The 7,085-nt window shown below is 33.4% G+C and overlaps 1 long non-coding RNA gene across 1 annotated transcript; it reads left to right on the top strand.

The window, feature by feature from the left end:
* The first annotated feature begins 968 nt into the window (after positions 1-968).
* Positions 969-6,765, top strand: LOC104212844 (uncharacterized). The gene is made up of 6 exons (XR_011405837.1): positions 969-1,059; positions 1,382-1,481; positions 4,202-4,591; positions 4,691-4,807; positions 4,909-5,321; positions 6,670-6,765. It is a non-coding gene; the product is annotated as an uncharacterized lncRNA (long non-coding RNA).
* The last annotated feature ends 320 nt before the right edge of the window (positions 6,766-7,085 follow it).

Genomic DNA, 7,085 nt, shown 5'->3' on the forward strand with positions numbered 1-7,085 from the left:
TTTGAGCAAATTTTCCACCATTTGCAAATGCTTTTCCAAACGAAGAGATGTCCTATTTATTGAGGATGCAGTACAATAATAGGAGATGATCAGTTTGGCCCAAGGAATGGTGGCATTTGTAAGGAGTCTCCAGCTTAGGCTGGCTAGAGTACATAGATTTTTATTTAGAGCATTATGGATGCCTAAGCCACCAGTGTGTTTAGGTTGGCAAAGGGTAGGCCAGTTGACTAGATGAATTTTCCTTTTATTATTTGAGCTACCCCATATAATATCTCTTTGGACTTTGTCAATCTCTTTTAGGGTTTGTTTAGGAAGAAGAGTGTATTGCATGTAGTAGTTAGGAATTGAGTTTAGGCAAGATGTTGCAAGGGTGATTCTTCCTGCAAGAGTAAGGAACTTCAATTTCCAAGAGGCAAGTTTGGTTCTCATCTTATCGATAAGGAATTGAAAGTCTCTAGGTTTTGGGTTATGGTTTAAGATAGGAAAACCTAGGTAGGTGCCAAAGTTAGTGCTTTTTTTGATTCCTAACATAGTGGTAATATCTCTAATAAGAATAGGATTATAATTTTGGGAGAAGAGGATTTTTGACTTAGTAATATTGATAATTTGGCCTGAAAGGCACTACAAGAATTTGGATTTTTAGTGGCAACATATAGTGGCGACCCTATAGGTTGCTACAAAATTTATAGTATTAGCAGCGACATTAAAAGGTCGCTACAGAAGGTGAATATTTAGTAGCGACTTTTCTGAGGTCGCCTCTGATGTGGCTGAAATTTTCGGTCTCGCTAAGAATAAAATTTTGGCTCCAAATTATTTGTGGCGACTTTTAACCTATCACCACTAAAGATACTTTTAACCTAGAAATTTTAATTTAAAATAACAACAAAAAATTAAAAAATAAACTCCTTCTTTCTAATTAAAAGATACGAAGCCCTTCAGACACACAAACAGGCCTCTCTCTAGAAATCCCTCCCCCCTCTCTCTAAAATCACATCTCTGCTAAAATTTCATGACTCAGCTCTAAATCTTTCTAATCAAAATGTGAATCTCATTTATCAGGTATGTGTTCAAATCCCTATTCTTTTCCTTTTTCTTTTAGAACGAAAAATCTGATATAGCTGTTGTTCAAATCCATATCGATTTTGTGGTGGAAGAATTGAACAACTGATTTCTCTCATATAGCTGCTAGTGACCCTAATTCTTTCTTTTTTGTTTATACCCATACTAGTTTATATATAAATTTATTTTTGGATTTTTTTATAAGGATTCTTTAAGGCAAAATTTTCAACATGCAGTTAGGGATTATTGTTATTTCAGTAATTTTATATTTGTATTCTTAGATTTCATCTCGAATTTCTCTGAACCATTTGATAATCTATAGGAATACAAAAAAAAAGAGCCGCAAAGGAAGACTCATTTGAGGCGTATTTGGTGTTGTTGTTGATTTTCAGTCTTGACAGAACTCGACTATCTTAGTTTGGGTAAGTTAAAAGCTTCTTGTTGAGAGACCTATTGTATGTTGGTATTCCATACTCGTAAGGGCTGGTTGAATCGCTGCCATAATTTTCCTTTAGCAGTTGTATCCAATGTGTTTCTACTGTGGTGTATTCATTTTTGTTATGTAGATTTCTGAAATTCATAGTGATCTCAGATTTGTATGAGAATAAAGACCATTTACAAACAGATAGAGTTAAATTATTTGATATTCTTTGTTTTTTACTATCATTACTTATCAATTAAGGTTAATCACTAGATTCGAAGTATGCTTGTATTCTTAACATTGTTTCTTCCCATGGGCTATGTTGTTGTCGTCTCTCTAATATCTTTTGTGAGGATTTAGACTTCGCATTTTTTTTTGAGTTATGCAATCTTCTGTAGACATTGTTTTTTAGAGGTTTCTTCATCACCCACAAGTTCTGGTTGACATTAATCACGAAAATTATTGCGTTTAATTAGTAGAATCTTGCACCCACGTCGTAAACATAACTAGTCTATAACCATAAATAAAACATTGATAAGCTGTAATCATGTGCTTAAGTTTGGAAAAATATTTACAATATTATCATTCTTTCATAATATACTCTATCTTTAACCTCTTCTTATTGTCTATAACAAATTATGCAACAGAAACGACGCCATGTCTACTTCCATTACAGAGAAGAGAAAAAACTAATATGGGAAACAGGATATAATAAGAAGTCAATTCCAACTTTTGTCATTCAAGTTGGCAATTTAAAACATGTTTCCAAGTTCCTTGCAAGGATCAATGTTGTCTGATTTAAGATCATTACTCCAAAAACTTCTCTGTTTTCGCGTATTCTGGAAAAGGATTGCGGAAAAGAGCATAGGTCTCTTTGGTGCATAATGGGGATTATAATCTCTGTAATCTTCTACATTGTAATTATTTTTCTGTAATTATTTTTTTGTACCATCACCATGTAGCCACTTTCTACATTGTAAAAATATTCTGTGTTTTTTCAGCTTTTATAGTACATTCGATAGATCATGTCCTTCCCTTGCACCTTGTTATATTCTATGAAATGTTTGCTTCTTTAGAGCAATTTCTAGCATTTTGTGAGCTCAACAATGACATGAATGAGGTTTACTACTGGCTTCTGTCCATATTGTCAATGTTGGAAAAAGTAAACTAGATTTATCCAGTTTACCTAGTTCATGTATTAGGAAATTAGCTAAGATGCACGTTTGAAAGACATGTTTTCCTGTATGTATCAGATTGCTCTAAAAAGAGTTTAGAGCTTATCAATTTAATACTCTTTGAGTCTAGTTGGGTAAGAGATATTAAATCTATTTATCAATAAGGTGTTTGTAGATGTGGCAGTGTATATATTTTTTTTTATGAAACTGGTTTATTTCCTTGTAACCAAAAAATGAGTAAGAGTAGAAACTTGCTGCAATATTTCTCATTTTATTTAGAGGTGATTAGATTTGTTCATTTCTCATGTATGTTAGTTATTATATATGTTTTGATTATTATCAATGTTGCACTTTTATTTAATTAACTTTCTTTTTTTTTTAAATAGAAAGGATGGATAAAAGTTGGTTCAATATTAGGAATAAAGTCGACCAAAGGTATAGAGATGGAGTAGACAACTTTCTTAATTGGGCATTCAGTCAACCAACAGTGAGCACTATGATTCGGTGTCCTTGAGTACCTGCATTTGTAGAAGAAATACCTGTGCAATACGCATAAACAGTTAACTGCACTGTCCAAACCAATGCACTGCTTTTGCACAAGTTTTTGTGTAGCCTCTTGTTGAATCATGTTGATATCCTTGCATGAAATCTTCCTGTTGAATCATGTTGATATCAGCTGGTCAGAAAGGCACAAAATCTGGACCATTGTGATCCTTGCCATCCTTTGTAGTGTAACAACATCACTAGGGCATTGCTTGAAGTTCAAAGCAATAAGACTGCAAAACAGTCAAGTTTCTTGTTGTATCACCTTCCTGATAGTTTTTGCACAAGTTTCTTGTAGTGTAACAGCATCACTAGGGCTTTTGCACAAGTTTCTTGTTGTATCACCTTGCAAAAATAGTCACTAGGGTGTGGATTTTCAAATCTAATAGTTTCCTTGTGCACGTGAGTGTCAACTGTGTCGATGATTTATTGGTAACGATGATGTTTTCACTAGTTCTTTGTGCAAAGTAGTTGGAGTATATATTTTAACTTTGGTTGCTCATTACTTCTTTAAAATCAAAATAATATGAAAAGCTTTTGTTTATGCAATCACTTAGGGAGTGTTGATCACGTTTCCTTTTGTTTAGCTGGAAATCAACACATGATTTGTTGATTAAATGGACTTGAATACTTCCATTCTTTTCCTTCACATAGAGAAAAGCTCAGTTGAATCTTGTGGCCTCATGAGAAATGGCAACACCAATACTAGATTCTCTCTTTATTTCAATTTATGTGTCTTTCTTTTTAAGCCTCTTTTACAAAAAGAATGGTATATTTTTATCCTAACACTTTCTGTTAAATTATCACTTACTTTACATGCCTTTTGCCCCCTTATTTATCTGATGGATCATTTTGTTGTTCTTGGTTGCGATCATAATCCTCAAATTTGAGATGACTTAGCTAAGTTCTTGAATTTTGTTCTCCATTTTATCCTTCTAAATCTCTGTAAATGTGTGAGTATCTTGATTCAGTTATTTATTCTGATGTATTATTATGGTTCCAGGATCAAGGTGTGGTGGAGGTATTATTGAGATAGTTGCTTCTGAAGCCAAAACTTCCTTTCTTATCCTCTGTATCTTTTAAGAAAAGAGCTCTTCGATGTGGATTTTAAGTTGCAAGCAAGGAATCTGTTTCAGTAGATTTTCCTTTTGTTGGTCCGTTGTTGGCTTGTTGATTTGTAGTTTATTTTTTGCTTGATATTCCCACAAGATTGGTATGGTATTTGTTGTCAATCTCTGGTTGAACAGTGTGATGTGAGGTTCTTGGAAACTTTACATGTACTACCTCATGAAATTTTCATCCTGTCGAGGAAAATGTTTGCTTATTCAGAGAAAAGCAAATAACTAAGCATACTTGTGGTACAAAGTCTTTTGCAAAAGTAGAGGAATCTACGGTAAAAATATATTTAATCCCCTAATATCATATATGCTTCTTTGTTATTTACATATTTATATATTTGCTTAGCCATTTTTTCTCTAAAATTATATTGTAGAGAAAAACTATTACTGGAGAAATATACACACCAGATAAAGTTTGGGAGATCCAACATACACGCAAGGATGATAGAGGAGAACTGGTGTGGGTGGATTCACAATCCCAACAAATTCATGTAATTATCTAAAATCATAGACTTGTTATCTTTCTGTTTCTGTAAGTTACATTCAGTGTGTTTTATTATGTTTCGATGTAAATGATTATGCATAAATGCAGGGTCAACTCCAAGATGTTGTCACTCAACAACAATCTGAAGAGAGCATTCCATGACTAGAGATGAGATTTTATCCACCGTTCTTGGTGAGAGAACAAGCTATGTTCGCGGAAAAGGATACGGAGAGAAGCCTCCTAAAAAGAGTAACACGCAACATGCAAACATAGAGTCCAGCGTGTATTCAGCTATGGAAATTGTGCGTCAAGAGATGAAAGCCGAGATGGATAGGAAGTTGCAAGAAGAACGTGAACAAATGGCTGTTGAGTTGAAAAGAAATATGGAGCTTGAGTTGCAAAGGAAGTTGGCAGAGGAGCGTGAACACGCAAATGCAGAAGTAGGCAAGAGGATCAATCTAGAAGTGGACAAGAGGATGCATGAATAATTTGCTAGTTTCATGATCAGAATGCAACAACAGGTACTTGCTCTGCTGCTTCTTAACAATTCGTCTTCCTTCTCGGCATTTCTTCTTCCTTAATTCTGGATAATTCTTCCGTCACTTGCTCCCTATCTTCTTTTCAACTTCTCCTTCTTTAAATTTCATCCTCTTGATAATAGACTATTGGTTTTTTTTTTGTTTATGTGAAATCTGGATTTTTACAAACCAATTTAATTCTCTTAATCTCGTAATTAGTTACGTTTATGGCAGTTAATATGAAGAAAACACCGTAAATATATGTTGCTGATGAAATGAAACAGGTATATTGAATTTCTATGTGAAGGGACGATATGCTGGTTATGATATGAACTTGTAATTTGATCAAGTAGCATCTGGATAAGAATTTTCAGATCTGCTAACTAAAGCTTTAAATGTTTGGTGGTCTAACTTCTGAATGAGCATTATTCTAAAGAAGATAATGGTCTTTTGGCTCTTTTTTTCTTTCTTTTTCTTTTAGCTCAATGTTAGTATGATTATAACAGAGATGAGTGTCCTTCAACTTTTTGGCATTTTTATGTTGCTTTTGCCATACTACATGTTTCTGCTGAGATAGTTAAAGAGTAGAAACCTTTTGTCAAGATAGTACACGCTTCTACGGTTCTGCTTGTAGATATGCTTTACATGATAATAGTGAAAATTTTCGGGACCATTTATAGGTCCTGTTTGAAGGATGAAAATAAGTTAAGCTAGAATTCATGTTCAAATTTGATTACAGCCGCTTTGTAGCTCCTGCTGTTATCTGACTAGTGCAATGCTTAGAAGAATTTGACTAGTGTAAAATCATTTTGACTTGCGATTCCTGCTTGTGTGTTTATTGTTTCCTGCTTATGTGTTTATTTCAATAGTGAAATCATTTTGACTTGCGATTGCTATAATGTTAGATGCTTAATACTCCGTGATCGGGCTATTAAATGTAGTAATTGTCATGTAAATTAGCTTTTTTTCCCTGCTTGGGCAATGCTAAATGTTTTACTATAGATACAGAGTTTTCTAGATCGAAGGTGAAAATGAAAGAATGACAATGCATCCAAACCAATATGTTATCTTTCCTGCTGGGGCAATGCATCCTTGTTATCTTTTTTTCCTGCTTGGGCAATGCATCCTTGTTATCTTTCCTCTTAATAGACTAATTTTTCAAAGAATGACAATGCATCCCAACCAATTCAGTAACGAGTAGTCGACTCCAAAACCTAACTTCTGAATGAGCATTATTCTAAAGGAAGTCATTGGTATTCTATTAAGTTTTTCTATGTATGCTTTTTGATATAAAAAATCTCATTTTGTTCCTTATATATATATATATATATATAAAATATTTTTTTAGCAGGGACAAGACACTTAAACAATGGTATCGTTTAGGGATGGTGTCGACCAAGGAGCAATTACAAGGCACTTAATATTTTGTCTTTTTTTGGGATATGTATATGCGTACAATTACAATGCACATGTCGTGTAGTATTATGTAATTGACTTTTTTGTAATGAAAATATTTATAATATTTAGTTTGAGAAATTCTTTTGGTGTTTTTTAAATATTATTGGTTGCTTTTAATATTGGTAGTCAATAGATGTGAATATCCAGTTATTAAATTTAGAGAATTAGGTTCCTACCGGATATATATATAATTTTGGTCATTATAGCTTTTGAGAAGATAAGTTTTAGTGGCGACATTATTTTGTCACAAAATATTAGTAATTGTTGCGATGTTAAAATTGCCACTGTTAGTTTATTTCTTTTGCAGCG

Source organism: Nicotiana sylvestris, chromosome 3 (assembly GCF_000393655.2).
Source record: "Nicotiana sylvestris chromosome 3, ASM39365v2, whole genome shotgun sequence".
NCBI classification, from domain to species: Eukaryota; Viridiplantae; Streptophyta; class Magnoliopsida; order Solanales; family Solanaceae; genus Nicotiana; species Nicotiana sylvestris.